This window comes from Tympanuchus pallidicinctus, unplaced genomic scaffold (assembly GCF_026119805.1).
Source record: "Tympanuchus pallidicinctus isolate F22 unplaced genomic scaffold, pur_lepc_1.0 scaffold78, whole genome shotgun sequence".
Classification (NCBI taxonomy): Eukaryota; Metazoa; Chordata; class Aves; order Galliformes; family Phasianidae; genus Tympanuchus; species Tympanuchus pallidicinctus.
The window spans coordinates 104,472-119,673 of NW_026294800.1; positions in this window are offsets into that span (position 1 = coordinate 104,472).

The following is a 15,202-nucleotide window of genomic DNA, read 5'->3' on the forward strand; positions in this document are numbered from 1 at the left end:
AAACAGGTCTCAGGGAGTTGCAGAGAGTGATCAGGTCTCCCTTGGAGCCTTATCTTCTCCAGACTCAACAATCCTAGCTCCCTCAGCCACTCCCCAGAAGACTTGGATTCCAGACCGTTCTCCAGCTTCGTTGCCCCTCTCCGGACACATTCCATGGCCTCAAGGTCTTCCTTGTAGTGAGTGGCCCAAAACTGAACACAGAGCTCATGTTGTGGCCTCACCAGGCAGACAATCACCTCCTTAGTCCCTCTTGAATGATCTTGGAACTCTCTAATATGTGCTATCTTTGTGTCTTTACATACCCGACTGTGAATTCTTCAGGCCCCTCTGTGAATTCTGTGAAAAGAATCATCATGAACTGCTAGCAAAGAAATCAATACGGCATAAAACTGCACTGTGATTAAACTAGAAACCTGGAATCAGATACATGGATCATCCAGAAGTAATGGTTCCTATTTATTGATTTCCATGGAAACTCAAACTGAGGCACAAAGGGCACAATAACACAGTTTGATCGAGAAAATTCTCAGCTACAAAGCCTTTTTTTTTCCAACATAATCACTGTCATCAGCCAATTTGTGCAGACGAGCTGCTTGAGACACTCTCTATTCATTGGAACAGTATTGCAACAGCCAGCCCCGCCAACCATCCTGTGGTCGTCAACTCCTCTCTCTCTGCTCATCGAAATGCATCTGCCTGGTGCCACTATACTAGTCCTAACATATCAAGATGGTCAAACTCACCCATTCAGCTTCCGCCGGGGATATTCTTGATTTGGGGCGACCGAGCGTGGCCTAGTGTAGCATCCAGATTGAGGGCTGGGCCTTGTACCTTAGGTCGATTGTCACCGTTGGCCCCCACTACGTCAGTGCTGTTACAACACCGTCAGCCTAGAAGGCACAAGCGTATGGCTCATGCCTTCACTAAAGAATGCGACTGAAACGCTGACTTTTGGAATTTTGAACACAGGTTCTTTTCTTCTCTATCAGCTCCTGGGGTAGCCAGCGCCAAAGCTCTATCTACCCTTCACAAACTGGGCTGCTGGCTCGCTAAGCAAACTAACGCTACATCACTTGCTATTAGTAATCTTTTATTAGATGTAGACTCGGTCCGCCATGCCACTTGTCAAGATCGCGCCGCCATCGATTTTCTGCTACTTGTGCATGGGCATGGGTGTGAGGATCTCGAAGGTATGTGCTGTATGAACTTGTCTGATCACTCGCAATCTATTCCTAAGCAACTGTCTGTTTTACAAGGGCTGACTTCTGGCCTACGAGAAGAAGAAGGTCTGGGGCTGGATCAGTGGCTGAAAAGTCTTGGTTTAGGCCCCTGGGTGCGCGATAGAAGTAAATATTTGTTGGTCCTCCTGGGATTTGTGTTCTTGGTTATGATATCCGTGCCTTGCTGTCTTACCTGTCTGCAAAGCTTCATTACTCGCATGACATCTAGAGCCTTTTGCGCCAATCTGCTAGCCCTAAAAGAGGAAGGGGGAAGTGTGGAGAGCATTGCTGAAAGCTGGCTTGCAGAAAAGGGTCATGTTGACACAATCCCGCTGATAAGACTGAAATAACTAGGCAGAAACACTAAACTAAACACTAAATCTATTCTGAATAATCTTAGCATTGTTGGACCATTGAGGAAGCTTTAGAAAAAGCTTCCAAAACCTCAGCAGGTCAGCATTCCCCTACTCCAGGGAAGGTGATGGAGCAGATTGTCTTGAGGGAGACCATGCGGCATGTGCGGGGTGACCGGGGAGGGGATCAGGCCTAGCCAGCTTGGGTTTGCGAAGGGCAAATCCTGTTTGACCAACCTGATCTCCTTCTATGATCTAGTGACCCATCTGGTGGATGAGGGAAAGGCTGTTGCTGTGCTCTACCTAGACTTCAGCAAAGCCTTTGACACTGTCTGCCACAGCATTCTCCTGCAGAAGCTGGCAGCCCGAGGCTTGCATGGGGGCACTCTGGGCTGGATGAGGCGCTGGCTGGAGGGCCGAGCTCAGAGAGTGGTGGTGAATGGAGTTGAATGCAGCTGGCGACCGGTCGCGAGTGGTGTTCCCCAGGGGTCGGTGCTGGGCCTGTCCTCTTCAATATCTTGATTGATGACCTGGACGAGGGCATTGAGTGCAGCCTCAGTAAATTTCCAGATGACACCAAATGGGCTGGAAGTGTGGATCTGCCTGGGGGTAGCGAGGGATCCCTGCAGAGGGATCTGGACAGGCAGGAGAGCTGGGCTGAAGCCAATGGGATGAGTTTCAACAAGGCCAAATGCCGGGTCCTGCACTGGGCCACAACAACCCCAGGCGACGCTACAGGCTTGGGGCGGTGTGGCTGGAGGACGGCGTAGAGGAAATGGACCTGGGCACTTCTCCCTTGCACTCTTTGTCACGGAACGCAGAAGTGGAGCCACGGAGAAGCACACTGCAACGACCTGTCGCTCGAAGGACAGGCACGGACACCGCATTCCGAGCCAGGCGTAGTGCGTCCTTCATAAACGTACGCCAGGCGAAGTCAAAAAGCGCTCCTTTTCGATGCGCGCAGAAGAGCCCGCGACTCGGGGAAAAGCTGCCGCCGGCAGTCGCTCTTCCGCGCCGAGCGAACAAGGCGAGACCGCGGCTGAGCGCTGGAAGCCGCAACCGGGAAGAAGCGCGATTTCTCGGGCAGCGAGTGCAAACGCTCCGGAGCCATTCAGCGCGAATGCCGGTTTCCAGCCGTGAGAGCCAAGTCGTGCCATTCTTTATCGCGGAACGTGAGGCATCACCTGCCCTGTGTTTCTGGCAGAGGTCAATCTGGTCAGAGCACTTCTGGCTAAAAGTGTGATCTCAAGCTAGAAATAAAACTGGAAGTAAAATGATGTCATTAAAGCTGAACTGACGAAATGACATAAATATATGCGTCTGTCTCCATGCTTGTGACTAGATACTATGTCCATCATTACCTGCTGGTCTAATGAGCCTACGAAAGTTCAAATGGAAATGTTGTCTTGCTGCATAAGGGAGAGAATTCAGTGGTAAAGCCAGGAAAATCCATCTCTTTCAGAAACATTTTCAGGACATAAACAAGCGTTGTATATACCCAGAGCCAATCCAACAGAGAAACGCACTGCCTCTGAGGCAGAGCAAACTAGTTTCTCGCAGTGAGCAATACTGCAGTGTCGCAGCATGGGTTTTGAATTCTGTTTCAGTGGAGGAACTCCAAGAAACAAAAACACATTCATAATAAGCTTCTGCCTGCAATCCTGGAAGTCTTGAAATTCTTGATTGTAGTGTGCTGAGTAAGTGAACAGACATTCTTTTATTCCATCAACGAGAGCGTTTCCTTTTTGTTTTGTTCTGTTTTAATTTAGGCTGCAAATGACGTAAAGGAGAAAGCCACTAAGAACACTAACTAATGAGAGAAAAAATAAACAACACTGGCATTTACTGTTAATGCAGTTCCTACTTCGAGATTGATGGTCAAAGAAATGGTAGGATTTCCTTAGTCTTCGGATAAACTTTCCTGATACTCATTTCTTTGTAGAAAGCACGTGATCCTTAGTTTGCACTTTCTCAGCAAAAGCCAGTGTGCTTTTCAGAATCAACAAATATCTGAACATTCATACGCTCACCGAGTCTCATACTTCTGTGAGCCTACTGCCAGTGTATCCTGTCAAAGATTAAGTGAGTTATTGTCTGGTGATTAAAAAAACGGCATGTTCTAAAGTAGTCCGAATATGATGGCTGCTACTTATCTGAACAGTGTTTCTTTATGGGTAAGCAGAGTAACGGTACGCAGAAGTAAAACCTCAGTCTAGACTAGAGAAATTTCACCACACGAATACTGTTCATGCCTACTAATCTGCTCATCAGACTTTTCTAAATACAATACACAGTATGCTAAAAGCTGAGGTCAGACAGTTTTGCTTCCATTTCCTGGTTTGCAACCACTCCAGTTGCGCTGGTTATTCTGTGAAATGAATAGATACGTCAAAAGATAAACTCAGCAACCACTAAGAAACACTGAGTGCTCTGTTTCAGCTTTTTTAACCTTTTCGCATTGTCAGTCACTACGGATATTCTAAGTTTAGCTCATGGAAAGATACTTTTTTCTTGCTCTTTACATCCCACTACTTACTTGATGACTGCTCACATACAACCCTTTAGTGTTCCCATGCCTGTAACTTCCAGACTTTGCTTGTAGGCTCTGTTTCTGAGCGGTCTCATTATAATTATTATTTTTGCTGCATATCATTCTTCTTTATCTTCCATTAAAAAAATGGAGCACATCTTTTCATTACAGAAGATCATAGCCCACCGTCAGCTTTGCTCAGGGAGAATGGATTGATGATTTCTTCGCGTGCCCTGTTCACTTCCATGGCTATTATCTTTTCCATTTCTTCCATTATTTCAGATTTGTTATGCTAGCACTTGCTTTTCATCCTTTCCAAACCTCTACTGTCCTTACCACGGATGAATGGGTGTCTTTCAAAGATTCCTTTTTCTCTTCAAGAAATCTAAGCAGTAAGCAGTTTCGTCTACCTGCTATACAATAGCTTTCAAATTCACTTGGGAAAGAAAGGTATAGTCTGTCAGAGAAAAGAAGGTTCTGAAGGCATATATTTTACATCGCTTGTTTTCTTTTCACACTCAGGATATTGCACAAGTTGTATTTAGTTGACGGAATTTTCGTGAAATTGGACTGGAAGGTAAACCAAAGTATTTCAGGTTTAGAAAGCAACATGGAAAAGGGGAGAGAGCTAGAAAAGCAAACATTTTCCTCTCCTTGACAACATCCAGAGATTTGAAGACAATTCTTACTCTTAATCTTTCTTCCTAACAGCAACAGTTCAGAGTCTACTGAGCGCTAAGTGGACTGTAACTCTGGTTTCAGAGGACAAAGCCAGACAAAAGGCTTCATATATTACATCTGCTGCTGCTTGGCATGGCGGAGCATGGCGTGATACGGTGAAGTGAAACATACTCACCAGGTCTTCATCTTCCACTTCAGAATCTTTCATTTAGCCTTCAGGATACCCCTTCTGGCTGAAGTTTCAGTAACACTATGAAAGGAGTTTTTTAAATCTCCATTTTCATTATGAAGTGATGATTCAGAACGATGTTTTGAAAACTCCCCAAAGCCATGAAGAGTAGCACGCTCAAGATGATAGAGACAATATAGTTGAGAAATGAGTGTGATCAGGAGGATATAAAGGAAAACAAGTTCCCTACTCTTGCTTACCTTTACCTTTCCCAACACACGGTTTTTTCCCTATGCACTTCAGGGGCAAGCGTAAACACTCATAACTACAGATAAACCACGTTGAAGCAGAAACACACTCATGATGCATGTTCCACTGTCAAATGCTCTAGGAGTCTTAAGCAAGGTTTTACCGAACCAAAAGCAGAGTGCTAGTTTCTGAGAGAGATTTGGTGAAGCCAATGGCTTTGAGGTTTTCAAAGGAAGAAGCCATTGTGAGCAGAACAGACAGCCAAGGACTAGGTAGCATTATCGAAATTGGGAGGTACGAGTTTGTTTCTAATCCAAGATAAATGGCAGAGAGGTATATCTATCGGTGGTAGAAAAAGAGAGACCACACTCTACGTCACAGGTGTGGGTGGCAAGATTAAATGAAATGCAGGCCACATGGGCAGATGATTTACAGAAGAAAAAGAAAACAAAGGAAATCGGAGTCAGCCGGAAGATATTTCTACTAGAAACACCGAAGAGCCATCACCTCCTTTCCTATCACTGTTTGATCACTGTTCCCTGGGAGAAGAAGCTGACCTTCACCACACCTCAAACAGGTCTCAGGGAGTTGCAGAGAGTGATCAGGTCTCCCTTGGAGCCTTATCTTCTCCAGACTCAACAGTCCTAGCTCCCTCAGCCACTCCCCAGAAGACTTGGACTCCAGACCGTTCTCCAGCTTCGTTGCCCCTCTCCGGACACATTCCATGGCCTCAAGGTCTTCCTTGTAGTGAGTGGCCCAAAACTGAACACAGAGCTCATGTTGTGGCCTCACCAGGCAGACAATCACCTCCTTAGTCCCTCTTGAATGATCTTGGAACTCTCTAATATGTGCTATCTTTGTGTCTTTACATACTCGACTGTGAATTCTTCAGGCCCCTCTGTGAATTCTGTGAAAAGCATCATCATGAACTGCTAGCAAAGAAATCAATACGGCATAAAACTGCACTGTGATTAAACTAGAAACCTGGAATCAGATACATGGATCATCCAGAAGTAATGGTTCCTATTTATTGATTTCCATGGAAACTCAAACTGAGGCACAAAGGGCACAATAACACAGTTTGATCGAGAAAATTCTCAGCTACAAAGCCTTTTTTTTTCCAACATAATCACTGTCATCAGCCAATTTGTGCAGACGAGCTGCTTGAGACACTCTCTATTCATTGGAACAGTATTGCAACAGCCAGCCCCGCCAACCATCCTGTGGTCGTCAACTCCTCTCTCTCTGCTCATCGAAATGCATCTGCCTGGTGCCACTATACTAGTCCTAACATATCAAGATGGTCAAACTCACCCATTCAGCTTCCGCCGGGGATATTCTTGATTTGGGGCGACCGAGCGTGGCCTAGTGTAGCATCCAGATTGAGGGCTGGGCCTTGTACCTTAGGTCGACTGTCACCGTTGGCCCCCACTACGTCAGTGCTGTTACAACACCGTCAGCCTAGAAGGCACAAGCGTATGGCTCATGCCTTCACTAAAGAATGCGACTGAAACGCTGACTTTTGGAATTTTGAACACAGGTTCTTTTCTTCTCTATCAGCTCCTGGGGTAGCCAGCGCCAAAGCTCTATCTACCCTTCACAAACTGGGCTGCTGGCTCGCTAAGCAAACTAACGCTACATCACTTGCTATTAGTAATCTTTTATTAGATGTAGACTCGGTCCGCCATGCCACTTGTCAAGATCGCGCCGCCATCGATTTTCTGCTACTTGTGCATGGGCATGGGTGTGAGGATCTCGAAGGTATGTGCTGTATGAACTTGTCTGATCACTCGCAATCTATTCCTAAGCAACTGTCTGTTTTACAAGGGCTGACTTCTGGCCTACGAGAAGAAGAAGGTCTGGGGCTGGATCAGTGGCTGAAAAGTCTTGGTTTAGGCCCCTGGGTGCGCGATAGAAGTAAATATTTGTTGGTCCTCCTGGGATTTGTGTTCTTGGTTATGATATCCGTGCCTTGCTGTCTTACCTGTCTGCAAAGCTTCATTACTCGCATGACATCTAGAGCCTTTTGCGCCAATCTGCTAGCCCTAAAAGAGGAAGGGGGAAGTGTGGAGAGCATTGCTGAAAGCTGGCTTGCAGAAAAGGGTCATGTTGACACAATCCCGCTGATAAGACTGAAATAACTAGGCAGAAACACTAAACTAAACACTAAATCTATTCTGAATAATCTTAGCATTGTTGGACCATTGAGGAAGCTTTAGAAAAAGCTTCCAAAACCTCAGCAGGTCAGCATTCCCCTACTCCAGGGAAGGTGATGGAGCAGATTGTCTTGAGGGAGACCATGCGGCATGTGCGGGGTGACCGGGGAGGGGATCAGGCCTAGCCAGCTTGGGTTTGCGAAGGGCAAATCCTGTTTGACCAACCTGATCTCCTTCTATGATCTAGTGACCCATCTGGTGGATGAGGGAAAGGCTGTTGCTGTGCTCTACCTAGACTTCAGCAAAGCCTTTGACACTGTCTGCCACAGCATTCTCCTGCAGAAGCTGGCAGCCCGAGGCTTGCATGGGGGCACTCTGGGCTGGATGAGGCGCTGGCTGGAGGGCCGAGCTCAGAGAGTGGTGGTGAATGGAGTTGAATGCAGCTGGCGACCGGTCGCGAGTGGTGTTCCCCAGGGGTCGGTGCTGGGCCTGTCCTCTTCAATATCTTGATTGATGACCTGGACGAGGGCATTGAGTGCAGCCTCAGTAAATTTCCAGATGACACCAAATGGGCTGGAAGTGTGGATCTGCCTGGGGGTAGCGAGGGATCCCTGCAGAGGGATCTGGACAGGCAGGAGAGCTGGGCTGAAGCCAATGGGATGAGTTTCAACAAGGCCAAATGCCGGGTCCTGCACTGGGCCACAACAACCCCAGGCGACGCTACAGGCTTGGGGCGGTGTGGCTGGAGGACGGCGTAGAGGAAATGGACCTGGGCACTTCTCCCTTGCACTCTTTGTCACGGAACGCAGAAGTGGAGCCACGGAGAAGCACACTGCAACGACCTGTCGCTCGAAGGACAGGCACGGACACCGCATTCCGAGCCAGGCGTAGTGCGTCCTTCATAAACGTACGCCAGGCGAAGTCAAAAAGCGCTCCTTTTCGATGCGCGCAGAAGAGCCCGCGACTCGGGGAAAAGCTGCCGCCGGCAGTCGCTCTTCCGCGCCGAGCGAACAAGGCGAGACCGCGGCTGAGCGCTGGAAGCCGCAACCGGGAAGAAGCGCGATTTCTCGGGCAGCGAGTGCAAACGCTCCGGAGCCATTCAGCGCGAATGCCGGTTTCCAGCCGTGAGAGCCAAGTCGTGCCATTCTTTATCGCGGAACGTGAGGCATCACCTGCCCTGTGTTTCTGGCAGAGGTCAATCTGGTCAGAGCACTTCTGGCTAAAAGTGTGATCTCAAGCTAGAAATAAAACTGGAAGTAAAATGATGTCATTAAAGCTGAACTGACGAAATGACATAAATATATGCGTCTGTCTCCATGCTTGTGACTAGATACTATGTCCATCATTACCTGCTGGTCTAATGAGCCTACGAAAGTTCAAATGGAAATGTTGTCTTGCTGCATAAGGGAGAGAATTCAGTGGTAAAGCCAGGAAAATCCATCTCTTTCAGAAACATTTTCAGGACATAAACAAGCGTTGTATATACCCAGAGCCAATCCAACAGAGAAACGCACTGCCTCTGAGGCAGAGCAAACTAGTTTCTCGCAGTGAGCAATACTGCAGTGTCGCAGCATGGGTTTTGAATTCTGTTTCAGTGGAGGAACTCCAAGAAACAAAAACACATTCATAATAAGCTTCTGCCTGCAATCCTGGAAGTCTTGAAATTCTTGATTGTAGTGTGCTGAGTAAGTGAACAGACATTCTTTTATTCCATCAACGAGAGCGTTTCCTTTTTGTTTTGTTCTGTTTTAATTTAGGCTGCAAATGACGTAAAGGAGAAAGCCACTAAGAACACTAACTAATGAGAGAAAAAATAAACAACACTGGCATTTACTGTTAATGCAGTTCCTACTTCGAGATTGATGGTCAAAGAAATGGTAGGATTTCCTTAGTCTTCGGATAAACTTTCCTGATACTCATTTCTTTGTAGAAAGCACGTGATCCTTAGTTTGCACTTTCTCAGCAAAAGCCAGTGTGCTTTTCAGAATCAACAAATATCTGAACATTCATACGCTCACCGAGTCTCATACTTCTGTGAGCCTACTGCCAGTGTATCCTGTCAAAGATTAAGTGAGTTATTGTCTGGTGATTAAAAAAACGGCATGTTCTAAAGTAGTCCGAATATGATGGCTGCTACTTATCTGAACAGTGTTTCTTTATGGGTAAGCAGAGTAACGGTACGCAGAAGTAAAACCTCAGTCTAGACTAGAGAAATTTCACCACACGAATACTGTTCATGCCTACTAATCTGCTCATCAGACTTTTCTAAATACAATACACAGTATGCTAAAAGCTGAGGTCAGACAGTTTTGCTTCCATTTCCTGGTTTGCAACCACTCCAGTTGCGCTGGTTATTCTGTGAAATGAATAGATACGTCAAAAGATAAACTCAGCAACCACTAAGAAACACTGAGTGCTCTGTTTCAGCTTTTTTAACCTTTTCGCATTGTCAGTCACTACGGATATTCTAAGTTTAGCTCATGGAAAGATACTTTTTTCTTGCTCTTTACATCCCACTACTTACTTGATGACTGCTCACATACAACCCTTTAGTGTTCCCATGCCTGTAACTTCCAGACTTTGCTTGTAGGCTCTGTTTCTGAGCGGTCTCATTATAATTATTATTTTTGCTGCATATCATTCTTCTTTATCTTCCATTAAAAAAATGGAGCACATCTTTTCATTACAGAAGATCATAGCCCACCGTCAGCTTTGCTCAGGGAGAATGGATTGATGATTTCTTCGCGTGCCCTGTTCACTTCCATGGCTATTATCTTTTCCATTTCTTCCATTATTTCAGATTTGTTATGCTAGCACTTGCTTTTCATCCTTTCCAAACCTCTACTGTCCTTACCACGGATGAATGGGTGTCTTTCAAAGATTCCTTTTTCTCTTCAAGAAATCTAAGCAGTAAGCAGTTTCGTCTACCTGCTATACAATAGCTTTCAAATTCACTTGGGAAAGAAAGGTATAGTCTGTCAGAGAAAAGAAGGTTCTGAAGGCATATATTTTACATCGCTTGTTTTCTTTTCACACTCAGGATATTGCACAAGTTGTATTTAGTTGACGGAATTTTCGTGAAATTGGACTGGAAGGTAAACCAAAGTATTTCAGGTTTAGAAAGCAACATGGAAAAGGGGAGAGAGCTAGAAAAGCAAACATTTTCCTCTCCTTGACAACATCCAGAGATTTGAAGACAATTCTTACTCTTAATCTTTCTTCCTAACAGCAACAGTTCAGAGTCTACTGAGCGCTAAGTGGACTGTAACTCTGGTTTCAGAGGACAAAGCCAGACAAAAGGCTTCATATATTACATCTGCTGCTGCTTGGCATGGCGGAGCATGGCGTGATACGGTGAAGTGAAACATACTCACCAGGTCTTCATCTTCCACTTCAGAATCTTTCATTTAGCCTTCAGGATACCCCTTCTGGCTGAAGTTTCAGTAACACTATGAAAGGAGTTTTTTAAATCTCCATTTTCATTATGAAGTGATGATTCAGAACGATGTTTTGAAAACTCCCCAAAGCCATGAAGAGTAGCACGCTCAAGATGATAGAGACAATATAGTTGAGAAATGAGTGTGATCAGGAGGATATAAAGGAAAACAAGTTCCCTACTCTTGCTTACCTTTACCTTTCCCAACACACGGTTTTTTCCCTATGCACTTCAGGGGCAAGCGTAAACACTCATAACTACAGATAAACCACGTTGAAGCAGAAACACACTCATGATGCATGTTCCACTGTCAAATGCTCTAGGAGTCTTAAGCAAGGTTTTACCGAACCAAAAGCAGAGTGCTAGTTTCTGAGAGAGATTTGGTGAAGCCAATGGCTTTGAGGTTTTCAAAGGAAGAAGCCATTGTGAGCAGAACAGACAGCCAAGGACTAGGTAGCATTATCGAAATTGGGAGGTACGAGTTTGTTTCTAATCCAAGATAAATGGCAGAGAGGTATATCTATCGGTGGTAGAAAAAGAGAGACCACACTCTACGTCACAGGTGTGGGTGGCAAGATTAAATGAAATGCAGGCCACATGGGCAGATGATTTACAGAAGAAAAAGAAAACAAAGGAAATCGGAGTCAGCCGGAAGATATTTCTACTAGAAACACCGAAGAGCCATCACCTCCTTTCCTATCACTGTTTGATCACTGTTCCCTGGGAGAAGAAGCTGACCTTCACCACACCTCAAACAGGTCTCAGGGAGTTGCAGAGAGTGATCAGGTCTCCCTTGGAGCCTTATCTTCTCCAGACTCAACAGTCCTAGCTCCCTCAGCCACTCCCCAGAAGACTTGGACTCCAGACCGTTCTCCAGCTTCGTTGCCCCTCTCCGGACACATTCCATGGCCTCAAGGTCTTCCTTGTAGTGAGTGGCCCAAAACTGAACACAGAGCTCATGTTGTGGCCTCACCAGGCAGACAATCACCTCCTTAGTCCCTCTTGAATGATCTTGGAACTCTCTAATATGTGCTATCTTTGTGTCTTTACATACTCGACTGTGAATTCTTCAGGCCCCTCTGTGAATTCTGTGAAAAGCATCATCATGAACTGCTAGCAAAGAAATCAATACGGCATAAAACTGCACTGTGATTAAACTAGAAACCTGGAATCAGATACATGGATCATCCAGAAGTAATGGTTCCTATTTATTGATTTCCATGGAAACTCAAACTGAGGCACAAAGGGCACAATAACACAGTTTGATCGAGAAAATTCTCAGCTACAAAGCCTTTTTTTTTCCAACATAATCACTGTCATCAGCCAATTTGTGCAGACGAGCTGCTTGAGACACTCTCTATTTCCCGTTGTGACAGCTGTGCATGGCCTTCCTGAAGGTGGCTTGCTTTTCACATTGCTGTTGCCACTGTTGAAATGCACTCCGTGTGCTCACATCCACTGTTCGGTCTCCATAAACATTCAGCAAGTGTTGATGAATATTGATGGATTCCATTTTTTCCATGCTGTGGAATGCAAATCCAAACCTTTTCTTCATAGATACTTCCACGTCACGCACCACTTTGTCAGACTTGCACCTCTGCTGCCATCAAGATGGCAACAAAATGTAACGAAATAGTAACAGAAAGGTTCCGCTTCTACCGCCGAACCAGAAACACCCACTTCTGATACCATGAGCAAACACAGTAGAACAGGAGGCATCAATTTCAGTGCAGCTCTTGTACAATGTAGGAATAAATATAAAATTTTGTTATTCCAGAATTATTTTGATAAAACATAATGCTCATCAGTTATGAATTTTTGTCCAAATTAAAAAAGACACTGGGCTACAAATTGCCATTATGCCTCTCATCAGTGCCACATAGCTTATAAGATGCCTGCCTTCTGCATGGTCTCCAACAGGGGTGATGGCAGTGACCACACCATTTCATCTCGTCTCTACTGCGATGAAAGAACAACCTGTGCTATCCTACTGGTTGGTTTCACCCCAGGAAATTCAGCCAAATCTCATCTTTGTCTTTTGTAGTGAATTCCACCAGAGTGGGACTCATGGTGGCTATACAAGCCAGTAACCAAGGCGTTGCAGTTTCTTGTCACAGGCTACAGCTTTCTAACATGCCAGCAACACATGGCTCTGAGCTTGCTTAGGCCTGCCTGGAGACTTATTGGAGCTTCTTTAGCTGTTGACAGCAATTGTCTAATCACCAAGCCAATAGTGCTTGCTTTTTCTTTACCTGGCTTGAAACAATCTCATGCTCTGACACCTAATGTCAAATTGCAGCTATTAGATATTGTCCTGCTATGTGTACCTGCTGAGGTGCATTTAGAAAGACTACAGCACAAACACAGCGGAATCTGCCCAGGCAGAATATCAAAGACAGGAGGGGCTTGCAGAAATACATATGCAGTAAAAGGAAGGCTAGGGTGAATGTGCAGCCCCAGTAGAATGGGGCAGGGCAGGCATTAAGGGCATGGAGGGCATGGAGGGCATGGAGCCTCCTGTGCTGCATGTGATCATGCAAAACAAGATTTGAGAAAAGCGTGAAGAGCTCAGAAGCACAGTGTGACTCCATCAGTGCCAAGACAGAGATGTCATGGACAACTCTGGGCAAGAACTTGTGGGGGGACCAGGCACTGTGCAAGACACCAATGGAAGAAAGTGCCACGCATTTGTGAGAAAACTGGTGTTTCATGAGGGACAATGCCATATATTTTGGGTACCAATGATATTTCTGTGATAAAATGCCAAAATCTGGGAGTGAGTGTCACGATGAGGAGTGCAATGCAGTCTGTTTGGGAGGAAATGGGAGGTATTTCTAAGAGTTCTCTAGTTTTCTGGCTGGGAATGTCCTATTCAGGGAAGAAAAGTGGTATTTCTTACCAAAATCAATCTCCTATATGTGGGAGAAGAGTAGCATTTCTGTGAGAAAATGTCCTATTCTGGGTTGCAAGTGTCATATTTGGTCTGGTCCTCTGATATTTTTGGGAGAAAACCTGGGTATTTCTGGGAGAAAATCTCATATTTTTGGAAGAGAAGGTCAGCTTTCCAACTGAAATGTGGTAATTCTGTGAGAAAATGACCTACTTGTTGGAGAAAAGGGGGAAATTCTGGGAAGGAATGTCTTCTATTTGAGAGCAACTATCTTCTTTTTGGAGTGCAAACTGGTCCTTTGGGGAGAAAGTAGGGTCTGTATGGGAGAAAATGTCCTCTTCAGGAGTGTAGAGGAGTACTTTTGAGAGAAAATGGGAGGTGTTTCACAGAAGAAGACAGCATGCTTTGTTGGAAAATGGCACCTATTTGTGAGCAAGCTGGGATTTGGGGGGAAAAATGCCGCATTTTAAAAAAGAAGCTGCTATTTCTGGGTAATATGTCCCATCTTTGTTAGAAAACTGGAATATCTGCGATCAAATGTCACTGTGATGGGAGTAAACGTGATATTGAGGAGTGTAAAGTAGTGTTCTTGGGATGAAATGTGAGGTATTTCTAAGGGTACTGGTATTCCTGGGAGAAAATGTCTTGTTTCTGAGAGAAAATGTCGTCGTACTTCGGGGGGAGAAAATGGTATTTCTGTGACAAAATGCCCTATTTCTGGGAATAAGCGTCATATTGAGGAGTGTGAAGTCGTATTTTTGGTAGAAAATGGGAGGCATTTCTAAGAGAACTGTTATTTCTGGGAGAAAATGTCTTATCTTGGGGGGGAAGTTCCTATGTCTGTGAGAGAACTGTGTTTCCTGGAGAAACTGTCTTCTTGAGGCAGAAAAGATCACATATTTGCGAGAAAGCTGGTATTTCTGGGAGGAAATATCATATTTTTGTTGCAAAATGTCACATTTGCTACTGTCATGTAGTATTTTGTGGATGAAACATGAAGTATACCTAAGAAAACCTGTATTTCTGGTAGAAAATGTCATCTCTTTGGGGAGAAGACTGGTATTTCAGGGAGAAAAGATCCTTGTCTGGGGAGAAAGTGTCCTATTTTTGATGGAAAAGTAGTACTTGTGGGAGTAAATGCCATGTATTTGGGTGAAGGGTGGGACTTCTGGGAGGAAATACCGTATGTTGGGAAGAATGTGTCCTCTTTCAGACTGAAATGGGATCCTTGTGGTCGAAACTGTCCTACGTTTGGGCGAAAACTGGTATTTCTGGGAGAGAATGTCATTTTATTGGAGCAAGCCATGATTTCGGGGAGAGAAGCTCTTATTTTTGGAAGAAAATGCCGTACCTGGGGGGGGAACTGGCGTTTCTGGGAGAAAATGTCATCTTGTGGGGAGAAGACGTCACCTTGAGGATTGTAATGTCGTATTGTTTGGAGAAGGCCTGAGGTATTTCTAAGAAAAGTGGTATTCCCAGGAGACAGTATCATATTTTGAGGAGTGGGGGAGGGGTCAT